Source organism: Mus caroli, unplaced genomic scaffold (genome assembly GCF_978045245.1).
Source record: "Mus caroli unplaced genomic scaffold, Mus_caroli_1 scaffold_4, whole genome shotgun sequence".
Taxonomy (NCBI): domain Eukaryota; kingdom Metazoa; phylum Chordata; class Mammalia; order Rodentia; family Muridae; genus Mus; species Mus caroli.
This window is the reverse complement of record NW_028227259.1, coordinates 117,340,400-117,354,248: the sequence shown is the minus strand read 5'-3', so window position 1 is coordinate 117,354,248 and position 13,849 is coordinate 117,340,400. Positions and strand designations below refer to the sequence as shown.

The 13,849-nt window shown below is 52.9% G+C and overlaps 1 protein-coding gene across 5 annotated transcripts in view; it reads left to right on the top strand.

Moving 5' to 3' along the window:
- The first annotated feature begins 8,033 nt into the window (after positions 1-8,033).
- Kiaa1671 (KIAA1671 ortholog) overlaps positions 8,034-13,849 on the top strand; it is a 133,448-nt gene continuing 127,632 nt past the window's right edge. For 2 of the 5 annotated variants that reach the window (XM_021163379.3, XM_029476888.2), the window contains exon 1: positions 8,034-8,093. The gene's annotated coding sequence lies outside the window, so the exon portion shown is untranslated. Of the gene's footprint in view, positions 8,094-9,482; positions 9,940-13,849 lie in introns of those variants that run through there. The other 3 variants (XM_029476891.2, XM_029476889.2, XM_029476890.2) reach the window with 2 other exon arrangements.

The window sequence follows — 13,849 nt, the reverse complement described above, 5'->3', positions numbered from 1 at the left end:
TTAAAGGCGTGCACCACCACTGCTGGGCTCAGGTTTTTTTTTTTTTTTAAGGAACTTAGGGTCATGTAAACAAAACAGGACCTTAAGACAAATGGCCTCTATATCCACCCATCCACCCACCCATCCAACCATCCATCCATCTATCCATCATCCATCCGTCTGTCTGTCTCAGTTAGGGTTTTACTGCTGTGAACAGACACCATGACCAAGGCAATTCTTATAAGTACAACATTTAATTGGGGCTGGCTTACAGGTTCAGAGGTTCAGTCCATTATCATCAAGGTGGGCAGCATCCAGGCAGGCACAGTGAAGGAGGAGCTGAGAGTTCTACATCTTCATCTGAAGGCCGCTAGCAGAATACAGACTTCCAGGCAGCTAGGATGAGGGTCTTAAAGCCCACACCCATAGTGACACACCTCCTCCAACAGGACCACACCCACTCCAACAGGACCACACCCACTCCAACAGGACCACACCTACTCGAACAGCGCCACACCTCCTAATTGTGCTACTCCCTAGGTGAAGCATATCAAACCATCACACTATCTAATTATCATCTATCTGTCTATGTATTACCTATCTGTCTATCCATCTACCTGTCTATTTATCAATGTATCTATCTCCATCACTGTCTGTCTGTCTATCATCTATCTATAATCATCTATCTCTCTCTCCCTTCCTCCCACCCACTCATGTGTGTAGCTATCCTATCTATTATCTTTCCACCCCACCCCATACTAATTAAGCATCTAGTACATGCTACAGTCTATCCTGGATGCTAGGTCGACCTCATTTTTTTTTTTTAAATCACCATGTGGTTGCTGGGATTTGAACTCAGGACCTTCGGAAGAGCGGTTGGTGCTCTTAACCACTGAGCCATCTCTCCAGCCCTCCTGGGTGCTAGGAACTGAACACGGGTCAGGACAGCCACAGCCTCTCTCCTGTGGACCCCACCCCTGCCTGAGGAAGAGAGATGTTGAGGAACTAAATCAATATATGAAGCAGATGTGAGGCAGTGTCATAGGAAACAATGGGATAGAGAGATAATCTGTGTGGAAGAATCTTACAAAGCCTCATGAGAAAGCCAAGTCTGACCCAAAGGTGGAGATGGGGGAGCTGTGTGTAGGTGTGGAAAGAGCACTACAGGCTGAGTGTGGCGCAGGTGCAAAGGCCCTGAGGCCAGCACATGCAGGGCACATCAGCAGAAGCAGAGATGCCTCTCGGGTGGTTGGAATACAGAGTGATGGGGTGGTGGAGCCCCAGCATGGACAAACAGTGGCCAAGCTGTGCAGCAACCATGGAGGTGAAAATCAACCTGACCAGACTTGCTGAAGGTAGGAGAGGGAGTGTGTGTGTGTGTGTGTGTGTGTGTGTGTGTGTGTGCTATCCCCAGGGCTTTTGGTTTGGAGTCTGGACCTGAGTGATAAGAGCTGGATCAGAGAAAGCAGTGGCTGAACAGGAGGCTGTGGCACTGAACCATGTGCATGGCAGACAGATGATCAATAGATGATAGATAGATAGATAGATAGATAGATAGATAGATAGATAGATGAGAGATAGATAGATGAGAGATACATGAGAGATAGATAATTGATAGTTGATAGATAAATTGATTGATAGATGATAGATAGATAGATGAGAGATACATGAGAGATAGATTAATTGATAGATGATAGGTAGGTACATAGATGATAGATAGGTAGATAGATGATAGATAAATTGATAGATGTTAGGTAGATAGATGATAGATAGATACATAGATGATAGATAAATTGATTGATAGATGATAGACAGACAGACAGACAGACAGATAGGTGATAGATACATAGAGACAGAGATCACCAGGCTGCCCAGGCGAGACCTGAGGATGGGGTCCTTCAACACATGGTCTCTTTCACTAGTATATGTCTCAACCAGGCCTGCTGGCTCTGTCACCTGGGACAAACAATACAATGGCTCAAAGCCTCTGTTTCCCCAACTACAAAAACCCTGGCCTACAACAGGGCTGCTTAACGTTTGGAGGGATGGGTTCCTTTGAACATATGATTTTTAAACTGTGGCTGTGTTCCACATTCAAGCTTCAAACCACACAGAGACACGAGCACACGACAGTGTGTCATTCTAGGGCTCTCAGGGCCCCTAAGCAGTGCCTGAGGCCAGCCTGGCTCCTCCCTTGATATTCCCTCATCGCTTTGGGTCAGGCTTCTTCAAGGTTACCTCTCCAATGTGATCTCCCCTCATCCAGCTCTGGCTTAGAAGCTCTGGCCTGGAATGTAAATCTGTGAGCTTTTAAAAGGTGTGTTCCCCTTTAAAGGTCACATTCAGGTGGGTAAGCAGAGCAGGGTCACGTGAGGCCCTTGTCCGAGAAGAGTGTGTACTCACCCGTGCAAGGTTTCCTTCCTGAAATCAATAGCTATTCACTCTGGGCTGACAGATGGGCTGGACGGAGAGGGCAACTACAGCCTCAAATAGGATGGGAGGGGGGATGGTTTCCTGGGTAGGAGAAGGCACCGCTAGGGGTCCCAGAGCCACTATTAAATACTGGGGCCCAAGCTGGGTATCCAAGCGTCCACCCTGAGTTTCACTGGCTTCACTGCAGGATGTGCCAGCAGAGGGCGCACTCGCTCCACCTTCTTTCCGTGGGCTAATTCCCATGGCTTCTAGCTGAGGCTTGGCCAGCCTCACCGGGCATTTCCTGTAATTGTTCCCTTCCCTTCACTTTCTCCAAGTCTGTCTTCCCTCGCTCCTGTTGGACTGGGATCACCTCCCCAAAGACGCCCTAGCACGCCCAAGTTTGCCTGGGGCTCTGTTTGCCAGACCGAGCTTCCTGCTGTGTGAATGAGTTCCAGCTCCCTCCTCTGCGGGTGAGGGCTGGAGAGACATCGCCTCTTGAAGGGTTGTGGCCCTCGAAGCAGATTCCCCTGGATTGGTACCAGGCTATTTTCACTAGTATAATTTCTACTGGGGAACTCGGGGTCTCCTTTGTGGATTATCTGTCGCCCGGTAAACTTAGAAGGAAACTCTTTAGAGGAGTTTGAGAGAAAGCAGGTCAGGTGGGCTGGAGGGAGCAGCTGCCTGTAGGAGGGGGATGGAGAGTCAGGGCTGGTCAGTTACAGGTCAGGAAAGCAGGAACAGGAGCTGGGGATGCCTGGAGCATCCATTTACCAGGAGCAGGCTTCCAGGTAGGAATCCAGACAGCTGGCAGGCTCATCTGGGAGGATCTGAGCCGCAGCATGCTGGGTGCAGTCTGGGTTATATGAGCGTGCATCTCATTAAAGGCACAGTTATTTTTCCCATCTTCTTAATTGTATTCTGAGCACCGTCTCACTTAGCCCAGGCATGCCTTGAATTCTCTTTGACGCCGAGGATAACCCACTGCCTACACCCTACCATGCAGCCCTGTAGCATCCCAGATGGGATCGAACCCAGGGCTGGTAACCGCTGTCCAGTGAGCCACAGTCCCCTACTCTACCCCTCAACCCCCTCCCCGCCCCCTGTGCGCCATCATCCAACGCGTCTTCGGGTTCTGTTTTCCTACTCAGGTGATTGGCAGAGCAAGTGAGATATCGCGAGAGGATAATGGTGTCCCTGTTGTCTCAGAACCATAATTTAGATTGCGTCTCCTCCCGGCTTGGAGGTATGATTCAGGTCCTGGTCCTTTTGACCAAAACTCCTAAAAGAATAGATTTCAATTAATTAAAGAAGAAAAAAAAATCCATCTTCCCCTGGGCCTCAGGAAAATCAAATCTTGAGGAGAGACCTCGGGACACTCTCCCTTTTCTACGAAATCAGTGTGTTACCATGGAAACGGGAGGCGGAGTCCAAGGATGATTCTGAGAGGGAGGGTCTGTAATAAATAGCAAGACAAAGCAACTTAGTGGAGAAAGGCTTGTTCTGGCTTCACACTTTCCGAGGGACACAACCCATCACGGCGGGGGTGGGGATGGGGGGTGGGGGGAAGCGTGGTGGCCAGGGAGTCGGAGTCCGGCTGGGGAAGCAAAGAGTGGACAGGAAGTAGAGCCAGGCCATGAAACCCCAAGGCCTTCCTTTCCCCCAGTGACTCACTTCCTCCCCTCTCCCTCCTAGAGCAGCGATTCTCAACCTTCCTAACTCTGCGACCCTTTAACACAGTTCCTCATGCTGTGCTGACCCTCCCGGCCATAAAATTAGTTCATTGCTACTCTCATAGCTGTAAAACTTTGCTACTGTTATGAATCATAATGCAAAAGTCTGATATGCCACATGCTCCTAAATGACCCACCTCAGGGGTCGTGACCCGCAGGTTGAGAACTGCTCTCCTAAAATTTCCTCAGCCTTCCCAGACAACGTCACCAGTCTGTGCCTGTGGGGGAATGGTTCACACTCAAACCACAACGGGGCCTATCCTTGGTGACCAAGAGCCCTGAATTGTATCCTGTGATGATGCTGGCTCTAAGTGCGGTTCCTTCTTGAGGGTCAGCTCTGTTTCAATATTTGAATCGTTACATGGTCATTAAGCTATACATAGACCAGCTGAGGGTAAGGGCCTCCCAGTAGTGCAATGCACTACAGCAGCAGCAGAGGTTTGGAGTGAAGAGGAAACATTTCAAAGAACAGATTGGTTCTTACCGTCAAAAACCAGGAAGGGCTGCGATGTGACTGAGTTGGTAGAGTGCTTGCCTGGTCAGCAGGAAGAGCTGGGTCTGATCCTCCGCACCTAAAGACTGGGCATTGTGACAAAGGACTGTAATCCTAGAACTTGGAAGGCTGAGGCAGGAGGATTGACACAAGTTTCAGACTAGTTGTATTAAAACCCTGGCAGTGAGATAAAGCAAAAGCCAGGAATGGCTGAAACAGGGCCCTGCTAGGTAGCTGTGGTTGCTAGGGCTACCCAGTCAGTAGGGCAGATAAAACAGCATCACCCCTCAGGACAAATGAAGCACACTGTGCGCAGCCCCCCTGACTACCCGGGCGCTCAGGATCCCCTGCACTGAGGTTGGGCCAAGCCACTGTGGAATCTCCATTGTTATTGCAAATGCTGTTAGTCAGAGCTATCTCTACAGACTTCCCGGAGGAGGCTGATGCTGGCTGATCAAAGATTCTGGGACAGTCCCTGGGGTGTACTGTCCTCTGTGTACCAGAATGAACAAGCCTGGGGTTCTGGCTCCAGGTAGAATGTGGAACCTGACACTCCCTGCTCAGGGTGTAATCCCTGGGCTTGTGTGGCTGGCAGCCTCTCACCTGGCGAGCACAAGAGAATGTGGAGGAGTCCAACCTGTCTCCCAGGAAGTCTCCCCTCCCCCGCCCCACGAGGACCCAGGTGCTTCTGGGAGTTGTAGTTTGGTTCGCTTCGGTGTTTCCTCAGCTTGGCTTGAGTTGACAGAGGAAAGGGGCGGGGTAGTCACAGGGGACATATCTAGGTCTGGGGTCTCTGGGTGTGTCGGAAAAGACACTGCTTTGTTCCCTTTGGAGTTTATATTCAGAGACAGACTGGCAGTGAGTGTGGTGGGGACACACCCTTGTCTGGGGAGCCGACAATAACAAACATCTGGCTCTTCAGTATCATTTTGTAAGAAGCGATTTGCATAAGAGATACGGGAAGTTTCTCAGAGTTTCTGGAAGAGATGCGGCACATAGTGGGGCATCACAGATTGGCTATTCATACACATCTATTCATTGGGCATCTACTAGGTCCCAGCCCTGAGGTAGAGGCACTGTGAATCAGGTGGGTGCCCAAATAACTTTCTGAAGTATTTCTAGACAGGAGTGGGCATAAACTATTTTTAAACTTAACTTTATTTAATATGTTCTTATAGGCTTTGATTTTTCAAGACACAGTGTATCTGTGTAGCTCTGGCTGTCTTGGAACTAGCTCTGTAGACCAGTCTGGACTTGAATTGAGAGATTCGCCCACCTCTGCCTCCTGAGTGTTGGGATTAAAGGTGTGAGCCATCACAATCAGCACACCAAACATTTTTTTTTATAGTAACATACAAACTCTGTATAAAAACTCTGCTCTTAGGTGGACTTTGAGGAACTTCATCTTGCAGACTGACCATTTGAACTCTCTCAAAGACTCACCCCCCCCCCAGCCTCCCCTGCTCCCCGGGAATAGTAGAGTCATATTTGACAGCCTCTGGTGTAGCTCCACTTGATAACTGTGTCTATGACATCCAGATGACCCATAACACTGCTGGGCTCTGTCACTGTGGACCAGAGAAGCCTCAGGTGGATCCAGGACATCATGCAAGGCAGTAGCCCTTACTTCCAAAGGGTCAAAATTCAAAGGATTGTATGAGCTGTTCACACACACACACACACACACACACACACACACACACGTTACCATCACCACCAGCAGCAGCAATCGGAGGGAGAGAGGAGGCAGGAGAGTGGCAGACAGCTCTCTGGAAGCCACACTGTTGCTTGGATTTCTGTCTCTTTTCTTGAGATTGGGCTGGTTTACAATAAAAGAATAAACCTGCCAGGCAGTGGTGGCCCATGCCTTTAATCCCAGCACTAGGGAGGCAGAGGCAGGTGGATTTCTGAGTTTGAGACCAGCCTGGTCTACAGAGTGAGTTCCAGGACAGCCAGGGCTACACAGAGAAACCTTGTCTCAAAAAACAAAACAAAACAAAACAAAAGAATAAACCATGTCCCATTTCTCAGGGGAGCATGAGTCATAAATATGATTCAATTTACACATGCAATGTTTCTCCCTAATGCTGGTGAAGTCCCGTGAGAACCTGGATCCATCAGCTCCCTCAGAGCGGAGTCCCCAGAGCCCAGCATAGAAAAGGTACTTAGCAAAGATGCGTGGGCTGGCAGGGTAGCGTTCCAAAGAGTCCCAGCTACTGGGGTAAAGGAAGGGACTTAAGGAGAGAATGGATTGAATTCAGGAGCTCAAACCTGAGCAACAACATAGGGAGAGCCTCTGGGGAGAGAAAGAGGACTGGAGAGTGAGGGAGCTAGTTAGTGGTGGAATGCACCACTTTTGTAAGACTAGAATTTATTTATTTTGTTTCTTTTTTTTTATTAGGTATTTTATTTTACATTTCAAATGCTATCCCAAAAGTCCCCCATACCCTCCCCATCCCACTCCTCTACCCACCCACTCCCACTTCTTGGCCCTGGTGTTCCCCTGTACTGAGGCATATAAAGTTTGCAAGACCAAGGGGCCTCTCTTCCCAATGATGGCTGACTAGACCATCTTCTGCTACATATGCAGCTAGAGACAGGAGCTCTGGGGGTACTGGTTAGTTCATATTGTTGATCCTCCTATAGGGTTACAGACCCCTTTAGCTCCTTGGGTACTTTCTCTAGCTCCTCTATTGGGGGCCCTGTGTTTGTTCCATCCGATAGCTGACTGTGAGCATCCACTTCTGTGTTTGCTAAGCACCAGCATAGCCTCACAAGAGACAGCTATATCAGGGTCCTTTCAGCAAAATCTTGCTGGCTTATGCAATGGTGTATTTTATTTCTTATTGTTTATTTTATTTATTTACAGTTCCAAAGTTATCCCTCTTCCCAGTTTCTCCTCTATAAATCCCCTATCCCATCCGTCCTTCCTGCTAGCGTTAATTTCCAACATGGCGTCCAACTTCCTCCAACTCCAGTTTCTGGGAATTTGTTGCCCTCTTCTGGCCTCTGCCAGCACCGGCACTTACGTGCACATATACACATATATCTAACAATAAAAGAAATCGTTTTGTTTTTAAGAGAAAGGAACATAAAAAGAAAGAAAAAAAACGAAACCGTGGTGGTCGATATGATTAATGAAAACGAACAAGACAGCTGGTCAGGAACGCAGTAGCAGTAGCAGTAGCAGTAGCAGGGCCCTTGGTGGGCAATGCTCTGTCACCCCAACGCGGAGCACACAGTAGGTGCCTTGGCCGCACCGTGGCGCAATGCCGCTTACATCCGGCAGGGGGCGCGCCTCGCGCAGTCTCGCGGCTCCTGGCTCCCGCGCTCCGCCCCTCGCCGCTATGCGCAGGCGCCACCGGGTACGGTTGCCACGGCGACGGGGCGCTTCCCGCCCGAGCCCCGCCCCCCAGCGGCGAGGCTGCGCGCGCCGCGGCAGGTGCGGGCAGGTGCGGCGCCGGCGGGCCACTGCGGTAGGTGCGCGGAGGGCGCGGGGGCGCGCGGGCGGGCCGCGGGGGCGCGCGGAGACGCACGGGGACGCCCACTCCTGCCCGCGGGGCCGCGTGTAAAGTTGGCAAAGTTGGCGGAGGGAGGGCGAAGCGGAGAGCGGGAGGAGCCGCGTGCGGAGTCCGGCTGCGGACTTGCGGGGGGAGGGGGGTGGATCCCGTTGCATCTGCGGCCGGGGAATGCCAGCGAAGGATGCCTAGGGCTGGCCCCCCGCTCCCTCCACGCGCGTCCGCGGCTCGCGCGTGCCTCGGGATCGCGCTGTGCAGGCCAGGGCTGACCCTTCCTCAGGCGGGGAAGCCGTGGCCTTTTGCTTTCGGAGGGACCGCGCCTGTTGTAGAGAGCTGTCCCCTCGAGGGCCTGCGGCTGGCGCTGGAGCCTGCGCCCCGTCCCCGGGGTCGCGCCCTCCGGGGTGGCGCGCGCACTGCCCCGGTCCGAGGTGACAAAGATGTGTAACTTGGACTTTCTTCGACTGGGACGAGTTGCGGCTCCAGGCCACGCACAGAGAAGCGCTGGGACTGGTTAATCAGTAACCGGGACTTTAGGTGGAGGCTTCAAGCGGCCAACTTTCTCTTTGCCACCCCGCAGGGCAGGCGTGCGGCCAGGGCTGGGCTCTGCAGACACCCGTGCCTTGGTGGGTTCGGGGGAGACTTGAGGGCTTGGCAGGGGCGCACTTAGGTCCGAGAAGTGCAGAGTCTGGACGCGTGGTCCAGCCTTGCCTGCAGCTGTGTGCATGGGTACATAGGAGTCAGCGTGGACCAGCCCAGAGCAGGTCAGAATCTGTTCTTCAGGGATGACTTTCTAGCCGTCTAGCCTGCTCCACGTCTTTGTTGATTTGTGATGTTGGGGGAGCACCCTCACCCCAGACTCTGAGCTATACAGCCCCCCACCCCCAGGGATCCCTGATGACTGTTAGTACTTACCGCTCGATCACCAGAGTGCAGGGGTCAGTTGTCCATCCTTGGCCCCTGACCCCCGCTAGCATCACCAGGAATCACCTAACCAACACGCGGGATGAGCTGCCTCCAAACGAGTATGTCCATTCATCAGCCATTCATTCACTGAACAAATGGTTCTGTGTCAAGCACTAGGCTGAAAGTCACAGCCCAGAGGAGTGAACCCTGGGTCAATCTGGACGGAGAATGGGACAGCAGAGGAGGGGCCCGTGGCTTGGGGCAAGAGGAGGATCATGGTCTGGGGCAGAGAAGGGTGTCAGGAATTGAACCTAAGTCCTCAGGCTTGTCGGCAAGCCCCTTTACCCACTGAGTCATATCACCATCCCGTGGTACTTCTTTGAGACTCAGGTTCTTTAACTGTAAAATGGTCCTCTCCTCCAGCACGGGGGAGGAGCATTGGTAAGGTGGGCCATGGAGGGCATCTGATTGAGCTCAGGGCGAGAGCCCAGAAGAGTAATTGTCATGATAGCCTGTGTCATCAGAATGGTTCCAGCGAGCAGGTACCTTGCCCAACCTAGTGTGTGTGTGTGTGTGTGTGTGTGTGTGTGTGTGTGTGTGTGGTCAAAGGTGACACTTGGGCTGAGACTTGAGGGCTGGGTAGGAGGTAGGGGAGAGGCAAGACCTTACTCCTGGTCCTGCCCAGAGTGTAGGGCGTGTTGAGCGAATAAAAGACCTTTACACTCCTGTCCTGCATCGGAAGGCTTGGGACTGAGGGGACCGGATCCCTGCCTGGAGGCACACACTCCTGCCCCTGCCTGCTTCAGATTCTGGGAGTGTGGGTTAAGCCCTGCCGCTCCTCTTGGGGGAACTTGATGGATGTTTGGAGACAGTGAGGCAAAATTGCTGAGAAGCAACAAAGGTAAACCGAGGGGGGCTTCCCGGAGGAGGCAGGGGGGAGAGGTCAGCCAGGCCCCATGGAAGAGGGTGTAAGGAAGGCCAGAGCTACTGATGACCTATGTCAGACCCTCCAGGCTGAGTCCTTCTGTCTGTCCCCTCTCTGTTCTTCCTGACAGTCTTCTCAGGCAGTGTTGGCTGTGGAGGCTCCTCCACTGCCACCCATGAGCAGGTCATGAAATGGGAGCTTGGGGGAGAGGAGGAACCGAGTTCTGTCCTTAGAACTGGCTGTCCATAGCCATGCACCTCCCAACTCTGAGTGTCCCCATGTGGCTAGGTGTGGCCGCCCACTGCCCTTACCCCGACTGCTGGCCCGGGAAGGGGAATCGCTGTCTGAGTGGAGGGCTCGACACAAGACAGATATCTTCATGGAATCTCTTACTTGGGAGCGTCCCTGGGCCTGAGAACTTGGGGCTCTCCTGTCCCCAGAAATCCTCTAGTCAGCTGTGTGGGAGCGGCTATCAGGAAGCAATTAAGGACTTGACTTTGGGGCCTGAGTTAGCGCTGCCCTTCTTGGTAATCGGGCGGTTAGGTGACCTTTGAAATGTTTACAGCCCTGTCTCCGTCGAGGATAGGGATATGTTTTCAAAGTATGATTGCTGACTGCTTACACCTGAGTCAGCTGTGCGCGTTGTTAAAATACTCCAGGAAATGAAAGTGTCTGACCCCAGATGACCAGCTGGACGGACAGTTCTGAGAGCCCCACTTCCCATCCCCTTTTGGTCCTCCCAAGGCTTCCCGTGCACAGAATCTAACTCCTCCTGAGCCCCCAATAACATCTGCCAACCTTGACGCCTGCTTTCAGATCTGCTCTGTCCAACATTAAGTCCTGGCTTTTTCTGCTGTGTGACTGCCGTCGGGTGTGTTAACCTCTCTGAGCCCATTTCCTGTGTACATGAGGCAAATTACTTACCCATGAGGGTAGCTGTGGGGACCGAGAAGGACTTGGCAGGTGTGTGTTGGTCCTAACTGGATAGAGAAGGTGCTCAGTGAACAGCCGGGGTTGAGGGCTGCGGGGCGGGACAGAAACTAGCATAAAGAGGTGCAGCTGGTGGCTTTGTCTTCCCAGTGGCAGCAGGATGGAGCCTGCAGCCCCACAGTAGGGAAGGTCAGGGCCCTGGTAGGTTGTGTGGAGTTTGGTAGCTTGTGGGTTTGAGGCCACCCTGCCAGAGCTTGTGTCTCAGAAGACATCTGGCAGTGAACGGGTTAATGTCTCTGAGGCATGCGGCTCCTGTGTCGGTTTGCTTTGTCTGCGATCACTCTGTGTAACAAACATCTCCTGAATGAGCAATTTTTAAACATAGGCATGTTTTGCACTCCGGTCAGCGAGTGGCTTGGCCAGTCTGCCCTCTGACAGATCTGCTGGCTGACAGCATTGGGGTGTGCTCTTCAGGGGGTGAGGTGTGGCTGCAGGTGTGCAGGTGTGGGGTACCAGGTGTGCAGGTGTGGGACAGCAGGTGTGTAGGGGTGGGATACCAAAGTGTGCAAGGGTAGACAGCAGGTGTGCAGGGGTGGGATACCAAAGTGTGGAAGGGTGGGGTACCAGGTGTGCAGGGGTGTGACTGCAGTATGCAGGGGTGGGGCAGCAGTGTGCAGGGGTGGGGTACCAGGTGTGCAGGGATGGGGCAGCAGGTGTGCAGGGGTGGACAGCAGGTGTGCAGGGGTGGGGCAGTAGGTGTGCAGGGGTGGGGCAGCAGGGATGGGGCACACGCCGTCTCCTTTCCCTTGCCCCATCAACCAATCAGTCAGTCAATCAATCAATCTAACAAAAAATGTTAAAGATGGATAACTGTAGATATCCCTTGTGGTGTTCTAGGACCTTGTGACTTATGTAATAACGACACAAGGCCCATTTTACACAGAACGCACTGTGCTTCGCTTGGAGTCTGTTTCTTTAATGTGCACAAACTATAACTTTAAATCTCCCTTGTTTGCACCGCTAGCAGAAATAGGGACAGCAGCAGCCATAAAATAATTAATCATTAACGGGGGAGGAGGGGTAGCGGTGTGGTGGCTCACGCCTGTAATCCCAGCACACAAGAGGGAGATGTAGAGGGACTGTCAATGAGTTTGAGGCCAGCCTGGGCTACATGATGAATTTGGTGCAGCAGCTTGTATTGCTTTTGTTACCCAGGCAGGAGGGTCGCCAGATTCCTAGAGGCCCTGCCAGAGATGGCAGGCAGAGGGACCAGGCTTGTCTTTCGTGGCTCTGCCCCCTGGAGAAGCTGGAATACTTCCCCCAAGTCAGGGCGGCAGCTTTGCACTACCCACTCTGTGGCACTTTGTTTGCCTTGTTCCTCCTGTGGCTACAGGCCTTTCTGGGGTTTGAACTGCCCATCCAAGGAGTGAGTGTGCAGGGCATTCCAGCGAGAGAGGCCAGTGGCTCTGGCTGGCTACCCAGGGTCACCCTGTGAAACACACAGCCTGGCCTGTTGGGACATGATGCCCAGGCTTGTAGGCTTTGCCCTCTGAGACTGTTTAGGGCACTGGGCGGGCTGGGGAGGGAACTCCCAGGGACCTTTGGCTTGGGACCCCGCCCAAGTTCATCTTTCACTTCATCTGGTTGTTAGTGTGTCAGGGACCGAGCTTGGCAGCCGGAAGGGCCAGGGCCAAGGCTTGGGCCTGTGAGGATTAAAGTGTATTAGAAAGGTCCCAGCATGGGCCTCTCTGCACTATGCCGTGGTGAGCGTCTCCTCTCTCTGGTGCAAGCAGACAGAGCCAAGTGAGTCTCCTGCTACATCTCCAGGAAGGATCCAGCCCTTTAAAAGGCAGGGCCTGGGGGACCTACCATTTGCCCAGGATGTGCTGTGTGCCAAGTCTCTCCAGCTTGGGAGGTGTTGGGTTCTGTGTCTTCTTGTCACCCTCAGAGTGACTCAGACGGTCGCTCTGCATCATTAACCTTTTCATGGGCGAGCTGACTTGAGGTGTGGAACTTCAGGAGAGATGCCTGTCTGCGTCAGCTGAGGCACCAGACTCCTCAGTCCTGGGAGGTCCCACGTCCAGCCAGACTTCCGCCTTCTCTAGGGAGAGTGAGCCCTTTTCATATATGTTACTTATTGAGCACCTGCAGTGTACCCAGGCCCCAGGCTAGACCCATCCTGCCATCATGGAGGAGAGAGACGTAGGAGACAGAGAGCCATTTCCAGGGCAGTGTCTAGGGTCCAGCCTTGGTCCTGCCTCCCATTGAGCCTTGAGGCCAGACTGTTTCCTCTGTGCCGTTAGGACGTGGTTAGGATGTGCCAGCGATAGGTGATACTGCCCCTCCTGGAGAGGGGAGATGACTTGGATACTCTCAGATTTAACTTAAGAGTGTGTGTAGATGCCCGTGAGCCGCAGGCTCCCCAACAGCCCATATGTTCTACTTTCCTTCAGTTCACTCAAAAGTGGGTGGAAGGGAGGGAGGGAGAGAGGAAGGGAGGAGGCCCAAAGCCAGAAGAATTTTCGGAATGCCCAGAATGCTGGCTGACCCAGCCGGCAGGTGTGAGCCATCTTTCCCAGCTTTGGTGGGGTTCAGCCCAGCATCCGCCAGGCTGCTGGGTGTACTGCCCAGTTCTCAGTCTGAGGCCTGAGTCACCCCTGGGAGGTGCTTTTCTAGGGGCAGACCCCACCCGACTCAGAGCCACACAGCCTGGGGTCACAGGTGTGCACGTTAGGGCTTGTGGCAGACAGGTACCGCTGCAGCTCTGTTGAGGCGGGTGGTGATGGGCGAAGCTCCTACTGTGTGTGGTAAAGCACCTACTGTGTGCCAGGGGCTCCTTCATGGTGTGGTTACATGTCTCTCAGCCTGAAGGTGCCATGAGGGTGCTGTCTAGTGCACCAACGTGTAGCCAGTCTTCTGTGTTCTGTGCAGTTGTCTCTATGTGCTTCTGCCTTAG